The 14068-nt window shown below is 37.8% G+C and overlaps 1 pseudogene; it reads left to right on the top strand.

The window, feature by feature from the left end:
* The first annotated feature begins 293 nt into the window (after positions 1–293).
* LOC105505103 lies at positions 294–12337 on the top strand (annotated as a pseudogene).
* The last annotated feature ends 1731 nt before the right edge of the window (positions 12338–14068 follow it).

Raw genomic sequence — 14068 nt, 5'->3', positions numbered from 1 at the left:
ATGCAAAGAACTTATCTCCCACTCTCTCAAGAAAAAAACTACACAAACTGAAAAATCAGTGGCTTCTTTTAGATCCACCAGAGAATTGAGGTCACAGGACAAATCATCGTTCTGGAAACAGTAGAGAATACAGTTGAGTATGGATCAACTTATCTGAAGCCCTGGTAGGAACACTTAAACTGTAATTTTGTTGAATTACTAGAGGCCATGTGAACTAGCTTGGGAATTTAAAACTCTTGAGAGCCTTTCCAGCCAAGCGTTCTCCTTTGGAGGAGGACTGACTATATGCAGCTATGGCACCCTGCCAGAATGGCATGATCCTGATGCCTCACTTCCACAAGGAGTAGCAGTAGCTGTTCGGTTCAACCAGCTGACCCAAAAGATCCACAGATGCAAAGCCCAACAAGCAAAAGCACACCACCATTGCCTATCACCCTGCATCTGGACCCATCTAACCCATAGTATGATGTCCCACAGGGAGGTATCACACCAAAGTATGAGCTAGCAGAAGCTTCAGCTTAGAAGAGTTAGGGTGACCAGCATCCACATGGTGACCCAGACTTTTGGTATCTGTGGATCCAAGGAGACATTAGAATGAGTCCAGTGAGTCCCCAAAAGCCAGCAACTCTAGTTGCAGGAGTGCTACTACAAGTTCATCCTCTTCCCAAGGAAGCCCTTGGACCCCATGAAGGAAGACAGCTCTGCTGAACTCAAATTGGCCACCCAGCTAACAGGACCAGTAATGTGCATGTCAATGTCTTCAAGGAGAAAAAGTCATCACCAAGGAGAAGAACTTCAAGGCATTTATTAGTCTTGCACGGCCTGTGCCAGTGCCCAGCTTCTGGGCATCCAAGCAAAAAGGGCCAAGGAAGCTTCAGAACAGGGTGTTGAAAAGAAAAAAAATAATAAAACACTTTTGGGGACTTGTAATAAATCAGCAGTACAAATAAGATTCGTGGCCCCTACTACCACACACACATTTTCATTCTTTCTCAGGCTTTACTGCTGGGAGCCCCACCAGATTCTCACAGTTGAAGGTCAGAGAAATCTCCCCTCATGTTTGACCAAGGGGAGGAGGAAATTTTGAAAATAACGCATAGCATTCTCCTACCCAACAAGGGGAAAAACTTTACTGTTATCGGTATTATGGAGGAAGGAAATGTTCTGAACCAATCCGTTCTAGTCTTTAAGGCTCATCTAAGGGACAAAAAAAAAAAAAAAAAAAAAACAATGCTGAGAAGCGCTTGTAAAGGTTAGAACTCAGGGGTGGAGCATAGGCCTGCTAAATGAGATTGACCATCACTACTTATCCTGGAAATATTAAAAGGACAAAAAGGGAATATTCTCAACAACTCTGTGCCCACATATTTGATAATGTAAGCGTAATGGACCAATTTCTTGAAAGACCACAAAAGTTCATACAAGGAGAAATAGATAAGCTGAATAGGCCTGTATCTGTTAGAGAAATTGATTCAGCAATAACCTTATTTTTATTTTTATTTATATTTATTTTTTTGAGATGGAGTCTCACTCTGTCGCCCAGGCTGGAGTGCAGTGGCGCCATCTTGGCTCACTGCAAGCTCTGCCTGCCAGGTTCACGCCATTCTCCTGCCCCAGCCTCCTGAGTAGCTGGGACTACAGGCGCCCACCACCACGCCCGGCTAGTTTTTGTAGTTTTAGTAGAGACGGGGTTTCACCATGTTAGCCAGGATGGCCTCGATCTCCTGACCTCGTGATTCACCTGCCTCAGCCTCCCAAAGTGCTGGGATTACAGGTGTGAGCCACGGCGCCCGGCCTGATTCAGTAATCACCTTTCAAAAAGCACCAGGCTCAGATAATTTCACTGGTGGGTTCTACGACACATTTTTTAAAGAGAGAAATGATGCAAATTCTACAATCTTGTCTAGATAGTAAAAACTGGTTTTGTATAGATGCAGAACACCTAAACAAAATATTAGCAGATTAACTGCAGAAGGGTATAAGAAATTATACACCACAACCAATTGTGATTTAATGGATAAACTTACATCCACACAACAGAATATTATTCAGTGCTGGGATTGCTGAGTCGAATGGTATTTCTGCCTCTAGGTCTTTGAGGAATCACTACACAGTCTTGCACAATGGTGAACTAATTCACACTCCCAGCAACAGTGTAAAAGCATTCCCTTTTTTTTTGTGCAACCTTGCCAGCATCTGTTGTTTCTGGACTTTTAAATTATCACCATTTTGACTGGTGTGAGACAGTATCTCATTGTGGCTTTGATTTGCTTTTCTCTGATTAATGATGTTAAGCTTGTTTTCATATGTTTGTTGACCTCATGAATGTTTTCTCTTGAGAACTGTTTATTCATGTCCTTTGCCTACTTTTTATTGGGGTGGTTTTTTCTTGTAAATTTAAGTTCCTTGTAGACTCTGGATATTAGACCTTTGTCAGATGGACAGATTGCAAAAACGTCCTCCCATTCTGTAGGTTGTTCACTCTGATGATAGTTTATTTTGCTGTGCAGAAGCTCTTTAGTATATACCAAAGGAATATATATCATTCTATTATAAAAAAATACATGCACATGTATGTTCATTGCAGTACTGTTCACAGTAGCAAAGACATGGAATCAACTCAAATGCTCATCAATAACAGACTGGATAAACAAAATGTGGTACATAGACACCATGGAATACTATTCAGCCATAAAAAGGAATGAGATCGACCCAGTGCGGTGGCTCACTCCTGTAATCCCAGCACTTTGGGAGGCCAAGGTGGGCGGATCACAAGGTCAGGATATCGAGACCATCCTGGCCAACATAGTGAAACCTCGTCTCTACTAAAAATACAAAAATTAGCTGGGCATGATGGCATTTGCCTGTAGTCCCAGCTACTCAGGAGGCTGAGGCAGAAGAATCACTTGAATGCGGAAGGCAGAGGTTACAGTGAGCTGAGATCATACCACTGCCCTCCAGCCTGGGTAAGAGAGCAAGACTCCCATCTCAAAAAAAAAAAAGGACCAAGATCATGTCATTTGCAGGGACATGGATTGAGTTAGAAGCCGTTATTCTCAGCAAACTAACGGGACTAGAAAACCAAACACCACATGTTCTCAGTTATAAGTGGGAGCTGAATGATAACACATGGACATGTGGGGAGCAACACACACTGGAGCCTGTTGTGAGGAGGAGTAGGGGACAAGAAAGCATCAGGAAGAAGAGCTAATAGATGCTGAGCCTAATACCAATGTGATGGGTTGATCTGTGCAGCCCACCACCATGGGACGCATTTACCTTTGTGAGAAACCTGCACATTCTACACATGTATCCTGAACTTAAAAGTTGGAGGAAAAAATATTCAGTGCTAAAAACAAATGAGCTATGAAGACATGGAGGAAACTTAAATGCATGTTGTTAAATGAAAAGCCAGTCTGAAAAGGCTGCACACATTATTACAACTATATGACATTCTGGAAAAGTCAAAACTATAGCAACACTTGAAAGAATAAACAAATAGCGTGGGGCAATAAGTAAATGGAGCATAGGGGATTTTTAGGGCAGTGAAACTATTCTGTATAATACTATAATGGTGGGTACATGACATTCCTTTGTCAAAATTCATATAGAACTGTGTAATACAAAGTGAACTTTACACTGTAGACTATGGTTAATGTATTAATACGGGTTCATTGATTATAATAAATGTATCAGTAATCCAAGATGTAAATAATAGGAGTGCCAGGGAACTCAATGGACATACGGAACTATCTGCCCAATTCTCAAAATCTAAAACTTTACTAAAATGTATAAGTCTTAATTTTTAATACAGAAAAAGGGTGATACATGACAGTTATTTCCCTTTCATCCCTCTCTCAGCAATCTAGTTACCCTCCACAGAATCATTGATTTTTTGACCAGATTTTTTATATATTAAAGAGATAATACATAAATGTGTATACCTATATATATATATAGGTGGGCTACAGAAATGCAAGTATATTATACATATTGTTTTGCACCTTTTTCACTACGTGATATTTAGGAAATCGTTTCATGATATCAGTACATGTAGGGCTTCTTGATCATTTTTGACAGTTTCATAATATTTCATTAAAATCAATATAGTTTAAGTCATATTAATGAACAGAAATTGTTCTTCATCTTTGGCTATAATGAAGACATTGCAATTATCCTTATACAGATGTCATTCAAAATATTACTTGGTTGAAGTGTATGTACATTTACAAATAACCCACTAGCAATGTTTGTTTCCCCACATCCTCATTCCATTGTAATCCAAGTTTTTCAACCATTATGGTGTTAACAGACCTTTTCGTGGCTACCATATATGTAAAAATTATTTGTTTCCTTTTCTGTAAAGTGTTTAATCCCTTTCCAATTTCTTCTATGGGTTATTCATCTTTTTTTATTCATCTTTTTTTTTTTAACTGGGTTCCTGATGATCTTTAGTAAGTACATTTTTCATTTGTCCATGATAAAAATTGCAAATTTTTTTTTCAGTTAGCTGACTTTCATTTGACTTTGTTTATGGTTTAGCTTTTCTGTGAAGAATTTTTTATTTGTAATTTTTTTCTTCATTTTTATTATTACAACTTGATAATCTTTGAATATTTTATAGGACCGATCACTCATTTTTATTTGAGAATTTTCCTGTACACTTGCACATTTATTTTTCTATATTATTTATTTTAGACTCATCTTGTTAAAAGTGTTGACATTTTTATTTGAATAATGTTAGGTTTATAGGTTTTTAGATTAGGAGGAATTGACATCTCTTTGATGTTAAATTATCTCTTCTAAAACATAGTATATCTTTTCATGTGTTCATGATCTTCAATAATACTTCCTTTATGACCTTCGATAATACATTATTTGAATATAGTTTTTGTACCTTGTTAAGTTTTAGCTTTTTGTCATTGTTCATTATATGTTCATTGTATTCATAAAATATATGAATATACATACGTTGTACCCAAACCAATAGTGAATTTACCTGAAGAATCCAAGAGAATCACTAAAGTACTATAAATAATAAACCCATTCTGTCATCTGTAAAAAAATTTACATTTTCATATCCAAGTTTTAAATAACCTATTTCTCTTATCCAGATCATTTTTTAAAAAAGGAATTTGCTGTTGGTGGTAATGGAAACGATTTTGGTGTTTTCCCATTAAGAAGCATGATGCTCACTTTTGGGTTAAGATATACATGTTTTAACATGTTAAGTATTCATCTATTTCTATTTTACTAAAAATTTTTATTAAGATTGGGAAGGGATTGTACCAAAATGGAAATGGAATTTTATCAGATCTTTTTGATGTCTATAAAAATAATGTGACTTTTTTCTCTTTTTATTAGTATCATATCAGTTGTTATAGGCTAGTTTGTGCTTCAGTAACTAATAACCTCAAAATCTCAGTGGCTTGAAACAACATGGTTTATTTCTGGCTCATACTCCATGTCAGTAGGATTCCATACTTTCCTTCCTCCCAGAGCCAGGCTCATAGAGCAGCCATCATCTGGCATTTTGAGAGTTGCTGTCTGTGGTGGAGAGAAAGAGAACCTGGTAGGTCAGCCACTAACTTTTAAACTTTCCACTTGGAAATAATACATATGACTTTAGCTAACATTTTGTTCACCTGTGCAAATCACATGGCCACATGGAACTGAAGAAGAGGTCAAATAATTCTACCATGTAACCTGGAAAAAAAGTGAAAATGTTTGGTCAATATGTGATTAAATATATTAATATATTTCTTGATTTGAATGAATCTTAAATTTCTGAAATGAATGTATCATGGATTTTTTTTTAGTGTGCTTATAGGTTCTGTTTGGTAATATTTAGGAATTTCACATGGATGTAAGTGAGATACATTTTATTTTGTGTGTGCTCATGTGGGCAGTCTTTGTCAGGGCTTGGTATTATTCTAGCTATAAAAAGAATTAAGAGTATTTAACTTACTTTTTATGCTCCTGTATAAAATATGGGCAGAGTTGGAGGCTTATGTTCTTTAAAGGTTTAGTAGAACTGACCTGTGAAACAACCTAGGTATGGGCTTTCTGGTGGTGGAAGAGGGTACAGCCAGGAAACTGTCTATATTTCTTCTGTGCTAATTGGTTTGTTCAGATAATATTATCTCTACTCTAAATTGTGTTCATTTATATTTTTAGAATTGTATTTAATTCCAGGTATTTCTTTTGCATGTATTTGAACAAGTAAGTATACTGATAAGCTTTTACTGTCCTTGGTTCTGTAGTTACCCATAAATTGTATTTTCCTATTTTATATAATTGACTTTTTCAATTTTTATTCCGCTTTAAATCAGCCAGAAGTTTATCTATTTATTTATTTTAAATTACCAGGTATTAGATCTATTACTTTATCGTTTTTCTGTCTGCTAATACATAATTGCTTGCTTTATTTGTTTAAAATATTGTGAAGAATATACACACATAGAAAAGTGCACAACACATGTTTTCCCGTATATATAACATTGAACAGCTACCCAAGTCAAAAGTCCACCTCATGTCCCTACTCAATCTCTATCATTCCCTCCTCCTCAAACTTAAGTATGGTAGTGTTAACACTACAGTATTGTTTCACCTGCTTTTGAGCTTTATATATATGGACTCATTAGTATGTATTTATGTCTTCTTTCACTCAATTGTATGAGAGCTGTTTTAAATTTTTATTTTCTAAATTTATTAAATTGAAACACAGTTGACTTTTGTATATTAACTTTGTGTTGTAGTTTGAATGTTTCTCCAAAGTTCATGTGTAGGAAACTTACTACACAATGCAACAGTGTTGGGAGATGGGGCCTAATAAGAGGTGACTAGGACATAAGGGCTCTGCCTTCATGAATGGATTAGTGTTACCAAGAAAATGGGCTTGCAAGTATTGCAAGAGTGGGTATGTTACAAAAGTGAGAACAGTTCCCTCTTGCCTTCTTTCTCTGACCTTCCATTGCCCTTCCACTCTCTTCCATGGGGTGATATGCACCAAAAAGACCCAGATGTGGTTTCCTTGACCTTGGATTTCCTAGTCTCTAGAACTGTAAGAAATGTCTTTTTATAAATTACCCACCCAGTCCCTAGTATTCTGTTACAGCAACACAAAATGGACTAAGACACCTCAACCAGCCAACTTGATAAACTCAATCTCATAAATTATGAAATTAAAGGGAACTTTTATATACACATCTCATTGTCCACAAAACAGTGATAGTTTTATTTCTTTATTTCAAATTTCTATGATTTTCATTTCTCTTTGTCACTTCATTACAGCAACTAGGACCTGCAGTAAAATTTTGCTTTGAATAGACATTTTTTATCTTCTTCCCAATCTTGAAGTGTATGATGTTAACATACACTTATAATTGTATAATTGATGTAAGTTTTTCTTATAAATGCTTTATGAAATTGAAGAAGTTTACTTCTTAGTTTGAAAGAATTTAAAATATTTATCAAATGCTTTATCTGGAAAGAGGATGATCTCCTCTAGTCTCATTGATCAGGCAGAATTTCAGCTTCCTGTTCTTGACATTAGGCTCTGCTGGATTAGAGTTTCTGCTTACCGAAGTAAGAAACTCTTTCGCCAAGAGATACAATAAAGATTTCCTTAAACTGGAAGCTGAGTCTGGCATCTAACAACTTGGAGCTTCTGATATTGAACCATCAGGAAAGGAGGAGTTTGTCAACTAGCTAGGATGAATTATCCCACACGATACACAATGGAAGCAGTAAGAAGAATGCCTGACACACAGGAGAACCTCTGGAGCACCTCTTAGTATTCCTAGGTCTGGGATAAAAATCAATGAAAAACTACATTAACTGCTAATGGACCCAGGCCTTTCAAAAATAACAGTTTGGATCATCCCACCCAGGAACAAACTGACCAACTGAAGTGTTTGCCAAGGGGAAAGAGACAGAGTGAATAGGCAAGAAGACAGAAATATCAGCAGTGGTCACATGCCCACTTTTGGAAACAAGACTGTAGTCATTATGTGTATTTTATCCCAACTTTGAAGTGAGCTATGTATTATTTTCTTCCCCTTTTAATTATTTTTCTTTGTTTTTTTCCCATCTCCCATTTATCTGCTATCTAAGGTAAGATATATTAACAGTGGTTAACTTTGTAGCCCAGTATTTAGGTTACAGGATATCTTAGTCCATGTGTGCTGCTATAGCAAAACAGACTAGGTAATTTGTAAACTATATTCTGGAGTCTAGGGAGTCCATGATCAAAGTGCCAACAGGTTCAGTGTCTGATGAGTGCCATTCTCTTCTAAGATGCTGCCTTGTTGCTGTGTCCTCACATGGCAGAAAGTGGAAGGGCAAAAGACCTAGCTAGTTCCCTGTAGCCTCTTTTATATGGATAAAATATTTCATGTATCCCATTTGTGAGGACTTTGCTCTTGTGTCTTAATCATCACCCTAAAGGCCCTACCTTTAATGCTATTATTAATACATTGGCAATTAAATTTCAGCATATGAATTTTGGGGGACATATTTAGACCATAGCACAATATTTTCGAGGGGTAGAATGAGTCAGCCTAAAGAGGAATAGACATCACCTTTGAATGAGATGACATATGGGACTGTGTGTCCTCTCAGGAGAGTGTGTGGCTATTTTGGTTGTACAGGCCTCCCTATGACTTCACTCTTTCTTTGTTAGAGATTTAGAGGAATTATCACGCATGCTCCCATCTCTGTAAGTTGTAATCAATTAAAAACAACACAAAAGAGTAGTCAAAATATAGATTTAGCTTTATAATAGAAAGGGTGGATTTCTCAAATTGGCCAGCCTGCCTCTCTCCTAACTCAGTTTGAATTTCCCCATCCAATTGCAGGGAGAGAGCACTAAATACATTCCTACTCTGAAGACAACTATCCAGTGTATTTACCACATGGGAGAAGTAGCTGAGGAAGGAGAATATTTCACTTAGAAATAGCTTCAAAAGAAAGAAAGAGAGATCTGCATTATCTGTTTTCAAACAGTAATGCTGTCACCAGGATGCTGTGTTCCTTGATAGGAGGGTCTCCCAAGTTTTGCCAGGCCAATAAGTTACTACTTCCAGGAGGGGCAAGTGATAAATGCTGAGGAATCCCATAAGTGTACATTCTAATATGGTTCTTTGAAGGTGTATGGGAAGGCCCCTTACTGGAAACTTGGCTTAGATTCTACTTGACACACCCCACTTTTGTCACTGAAGCTCAAAGATGCTGCTTGTATAATTACTTTCATTATGGCCACCTGGGCCATTCCCCCTTGGTAGAACCCTGAGTGGCATCCCCTATTTGTAATTCTATAGATTGACCCATTGTCAATGTTAGCACCTTTCTCCCCTCCATACCTGTATGAGTTCTTTCTTAAAGAACTATAAACTTTACAGTGTGAGAAATAATATTCTGCATTTGCTTTTCCAACATCCCTTGATGCTAGATATTGTCCCAAGACATGGTTTGGGCCAATGAGCTGTAGAAATCTGCTGACTGTTCTTGAACAACTGTTTTTCAAATAAAATAGATACAAATGTCATCAACCCCCTTTTCCTCCTCATCTCTGTCTTAAACATGCAATTGTTTTGATTTATTTTTATTTATTTATTTTTGAGACAGAATCTCACTCTGTCACCTAGGCTGGAGTTCAGTAGCACAATCTTGGCTCTCTGCAACGTCCGCCTCGCAGGTTCAAGTGATTCTCCTGCCTCAGCCTCACAAATAACTGGGATTACAGGTATGTGCTACCATACCCTGCTAGTTTTTGCATTTTTAGTAGAAATGGGGTTTTGCCACGTTGGCCAGGCTTGTCTCGAACTCCTGACCTCAGAAGATCTGCCCACCTCAGCCTCCCAAAGTGCTGAGATTACAGACATAAGCCACTTCGCCTGACCTAAACATGCAATCGTTTTTCTAATGCAATTTGTTCAGCAACAAAACAACAAAAGGAATGCCAATATGCATATAAATAACCCTTACCAACTGTTCTGAATTGCGAGTTAGGGGATATCTTGGTTAGTGAATACTCATGTCAGACTTGGATGTGTGTGTGGTTTTTGTTTGTTTTGTTTTTGGGGGGTGGCCTGTTTTATTAACTATAAGAAGATCAAATAATAAGTCGAAACAGTTAATATTATTTCTCAATACACTTCGTGTACAAACCCCCCAAAAAACACTCTATAGCTTTTACTAGGCTCTCACATTGTTAGAATCTCCTTAGCAATTCTCAAATTTGGGTGTATATTAAAATCTTGGAGGTCTTGTTAAACTACAGATTACTGGGACCCACCAGACACACTGCTTATAGACGGAATGTTTGCATTCCCACAAGATTCATATGCTGAATCCTGACTCCCAATATGATGATATTTGGATGTGGGGCCTTTGGGAAGTAACTAGGTCATGAGATTGGAGCCTTCATAAATGGGATTAGTGCCCTTTTAAAAGAGGCTCAAGAGAGACCTATGCCCCCACTACCACATGAAGACACAGTGAGAAGATGCCATCTATGGAGCAGAAAGCAGGCCCTCATCAGACAACAAATCTACTGGTGTCTTGATCTTGGACTTCTCAGCATCCAAAACTGTGTGAAATAAGTTTCTGCTGTTTATGAGCCACCCAGTCCATAGTATTTTGCTATAGCAGCCCAGATGGAACTAAGACACCCATCCTCAGAGTTTCTAATTTAGTAGGTCTGGGACAGCTCGAGAATTTCTAGCAAGTTCCCAGGCAATGTTAATGGCACTGATCTTGGAACCATGTTTTGAAATTTGCTGTCCTACAATACCAATGCTGTACTGTCTTCTTCCACACCTATTTTGAGATAATAGACTACAGTTGATGTCAGATGTTATGAGGAGTTGTGTGTTATGTTAAATTTCCACCAAGTGGGAATACAGAAGAACTGAAACACCAAGCATATCATCAAAAGTTGCCTTCTCAAAAAGAAACAGTGAAGTTTTATTTTCATCTTGGTTTAATGATTTTTTTAAGAGACAATATTTCACTCTCACCCTAGTTAGAGTGCAGTGGTGTGATCATGGCTCACTGCAGCCTCAACCTCCTGGGCTCAACTGACCCTCCTGCCTCAACCTTGCAAGTAGCTAGGACTACAGGTGCATCCCACCATGCCCAGCTAATTAAATTAATTTTTTTTTTTTTTGTAGAGATGTGATCCCGCTGTGTTACCCAGACTGGTCTTGAACTCCTGGCCTCAAGTGCTACTCCTGCCTTGATCTCCCAAAGTGCTGAGATTACAGGCATGAACCACTGAATCTGACCTAATGATTTCTTGCATCATTTTTCTTAAGCTTCAGAAACAACTTGTAAAGAAAGACAAGTATGAGACTATTTTTACCATATGACTTTATGATAAAAATTAAGACAAATTTAAACCAGTTCTGGTTTAATAATAATTCAACACTTCACTTTTTTCAACTTATGAAAGACCAATAGTTTTAATTTAGCTTTAAATGTCATTGATTTGATACAGTATTCATGAGACATCCTTCTAGGGATAAAAATATTAGAAGAAAATATACTATCAAATAGACTGGTCTAATTTTCTGTTTTCAAGATAAATGAATTATGGCTGACACTGTGTTTTATTATAATATACAATTGGAGTTTGCTGAAGTGAGCCTTAGTGATTACTATCATTCAACTTTCTTTAAAAACCTAGGCATCTCATTAGAATTCTGTTCATTAGAATTCTACAGCTGTAGAAGGATCGTGTATTTCACAGGACTCCTTAGATTAATGACAAGAAATGTCTGGTAGTGACCCGTGAATGGAAAGCAGGAATCTTTCAAAAAAGTTCTTCAAATGTATAAGCCAAACTTTTTTAGAGTATTTTTTTACAGTATTTTTAGAGTATTTTAAAAAATCCTTATGGTAAAGATCTACTTGGTTACACATTGTTTCCCTTCATCTATAGATTCAGCCTCACTCAATATTCTGAGTTCAGTCCTGGCTTTTATCTGGAGGTATTTAAACCCCCTGAAGGAGAAGGCAGGGTGGCAGTTTCACCTTGCTGAATTTGCTGACTAACCAGTTGTAGTTGTATGTCCAAATTCCATTACCTAGGCTTTCGTCTTTTAATCAAATCCTAAATTAAAACCAAGTCCTAATAAATGGATTCCTGACCTACGACATGTATTCTGGTTGCCTTTACAGAACCCCAATTCCTCTGTGTTTAGGGCCTTATGTGGTCCCCAAGTCTTTCAAGAAATATAGTCCCAACTCCTTCCTCACAGTCTGGCATCTTACCCTGTACTTTGAAACCTTTTGCTTGCCCATTGGAGGTTCCAGTGTATCTCTCCCTGGTTGATCATCATAATCAATATTTGTATAGGACTTTACCTTTAACAAACCACCTTAATCTTTTTATACATTCTCTTATTTGATCATCAAAAATTATCGGGTGAGCATGGTATTCACATTTTAATTTAACTCAATAATTTAATTACAGAAAATCTAAGACTCAGAAGGATTAAGTAAACTGCCTAGGATCCTAGAGCTAGTAAATAATTGATAATTAGGGGAGATCAGGTCTTCTGAGCATTAATTTGGTGTTTTTCTTGCCCCGCCTTTGCTCCAGACTTCCCTGTAATTCCGGCATGCTCTTCTACCTGAACTTCTTTCTACTGCATCCCGTTGGGACCTTCTTGAGGACAGTCTGCTCTTCAAAGTAAACTTGGTCTCACCCATTTTGCCTATCCTCCTGCTCAATACTCTTGAAAAAAAAAAAAAAAAAGGCCGGGCGCGGTGGCTCAAGCCTGTAATCCCAGCACTTTGGGAGGCCGAGACGGGTGGATCACGAGGTCAGAGATCGAGACCATCCTGGTCTACACGGTGAGACCCTGTCTCTACTAAAAAATACAAAAAACTAGCCGGGCGAGATGGCGGGTGCCTGTAGTCCCAGCTACTTGGGAGGCTGAGGCAGGAGAATGGCGTAAACCGAGCTTGCAGTGAGCCGAGATCGCGCCACTGCACTGCAGCCTGGGCGACAGAGCGAGACTCCGTCTCAAAAAAAAAAAAAAAAAAAGAAAAAAGAAAAAAAAAAAAGCTTTTATTGTTTTTAAAAATATGTCTGAATGAAATGAAAGTACAGTCACAAAAGACATAATTTGAGACTAGGAACAACAAGTTTATCTCATAAATAAGGACCCTGGCCCATGGAAAACCTTATTTTATTTAGTTCTATCATCATAATCACTGTCATCATGTTTCAACCCTGAATACATTAGTTACCAGTTGTTGAAACACTGGTAAAGTGGAACTACAGGCTCAGTAGCCAATACGTTGGTTTGGCAGTATACTTAGTCTTGATGAGTTCATCATCCAGATAGGCATGGCCTTGGTGTTATTCCCTGGTACACCTCTGACCTTTAATTTTAGCGCCTCCTCTTCAACAACAAGGGGTATGCAACCCCTTGTTGTAAGATCTTATCTTAAAGAACTACAGTACTTCCTAAATCAATAGTAGGAAAGTCCTTCTAAGATGACATATTAGTCAAGGTTCTGCAGAGAAACAGAACCAATCGGGTGTGTTGTATGTGTGTACAGAGAGAGCAAGAGGGAGAGATTTCTCATAAGAAATTGGTTCACATGATTATGAAGGCTGAGAAGTCCCAATATCTTCAGTTGGTAAGATGGAAATACAAGAGGGCCAATGTGTAGTTTCAGTGTGAGAACCAGTAGATCTGACAGTGTAAGTTCCAGTTTGAAAGCTGGAAGAACAGAGAGTCAAGAAGAGCCAATGTTTTAGTCAGAGTCCAAAGACCAGAAAAGACTGATGTCCCAGCTCTAAGGATTCAGGCAGGAGGAGTTCCTTCTTATTCTCAGGAGGTCAGCCTTTTTGTCCTATTCAGATTTTTTGATTGGATAAGGTCTACCCATATTAGCAAAACCAATCTGCTTTACTCAGTTTACCAATTTGAATGTTAATCTCGTACAGAGACACCTTCACACACACACCAAGAATAATGTTTGACCTAATATTTGAGCATCCTGTGGCCCACTCAAATCAAGACAAAAATTTAACTATCACAGATGATAA

Source organism: Colobus angolensis, unplaced genomic scaffold (genome assembly GCF_000951035.1).
Source record: "Colobus angolensis palliatus isolate OR3802 unplaced genomic scaffold, Cang.pa_1.0 Scaffold98, whole genome shotgun sequence".
In the NCBI taxonomy this organism is placed as follows: domain Eukaryota; kingdom Metazoa; phylum Chordata; class Mammalia; order Primates; family Cercopithecidae; genus Colobus; species Colobus angolensis.
Note: the sequence above shows the minus strand (reverse complement) of the source record. Positions and strands in the feature narration are given on the sequence as shown.